General features: G+C 31.1%; 1 pseudogene; it reads left to right on the forward strand.

Moving 5' to 3' along the window:
- The first annotated feature begins 782 nt into the window (after positions 1–782).
- On the forward strand, positions 783–963 carry LOC122322763 (annotated as a pseudogene).
- The last annotated feature ends 216 nt before the right edge of the window (positions 964–1,179 follow it).

Raw genomic sequence — 1,179 nt, forward strand, 5'->3', positions numbered from 1 at the left:
AACTGTTCACATGAACTTGGAATTCCCAGTAAGTGTGAGTCATTAACTCGCATTGATTACGTCCCTGCCCATCTTGTACACCGCCCGTCGCTACTACCGGATTGAATTACATTTAGGCAGGTCTCCGGACGTGATCACTGTGACGCCTTGTGTGTTGCGGTTGTTTCGCAAAAAGTTGGACTGAACTTGGATTATTTAGAGGAAGTAAAAGTCGTAACAAGGTTTCCGTAGGTGAACCTGCGGAAGGATCATTTTTGTATAATGTCCCTTACCGTTAATAAATCAGATGTCATATTTTGTATATATAATATATATATATATATAATAAAAATTCTATTAATTTACGAGATTACACAAATAATTATAATTATAAATGGTCATTTGAAAATTGCGATATAACATAATTATGTGTTTTGTATTTTTAATGGATAAACTTTGCGTGTATATGTACCATAATATGCATGCGTTGCACAAATGTATTGGTCATTATTTCTATGAGCATACATTGTATAAACGCAACAACCTAAATATATATTGTTGTACCTGTTTCCAGGTTAATGTTTTACATATGTTTATATTAATATTCTTGTTTGGCTATCTTATTGAAATTGTTTCATATACCATATTTTTATAAATTATGTAAGACTAAGACATTTCACAACATTTTTTTAGGTAAATCAATTTTATTGAAGGAATTGATATATGCCAGTAAAATGGTGTATTTTTAATTTCTTTCAATAAATATATTTTGACAATGAAATAAACAAAAAAAAAATTGTATCACCTCTAAGCGGTGGATCACTCGGCTCATGGGTCGATGAAGAACGCAGTCAAACTGTGCGTCATCGTGTGAACTGCAGGACACATGAACATCGACATTTTGAACGCATATCGCAGTCCATGCTGTTATGTACTTTAATTAATTTTTATAGTGCTGCTTGGACTACATATGGTTGAGGGTTGTAAGACTATGCTAAATAAGTTGCTTTAAATGTTTTTAATATTTGAGCATATGGTATATTATTGGATAAATAATGTGTGCACTTTTATTAGTGCACACACGAAATACTCATAATATGTAATTTATATGGATATACATAACAACCTCATTGTGTATAATTTGTATGGAGAAAACTGAAGAATATATTTTCTTTTTCAAATTCATGATAATATCGAGAA

Source organism: Drosophila grimshawi, unplaced genomic scaffold, assembly GCF_018153295.1.
Source record: "Drosophila grimshawi isolate 15287-2541.00 unplaced genomic scaffold, ASM1815329v1 contig_619, whole genome shotgun sequence".
Classification (NCBI taxonomy): Eukaryota; Metazoa; Arthropoda; class Insecta; order Diptera; family Drosophilidae; genus Drosophila; species Drosophila grimshawi.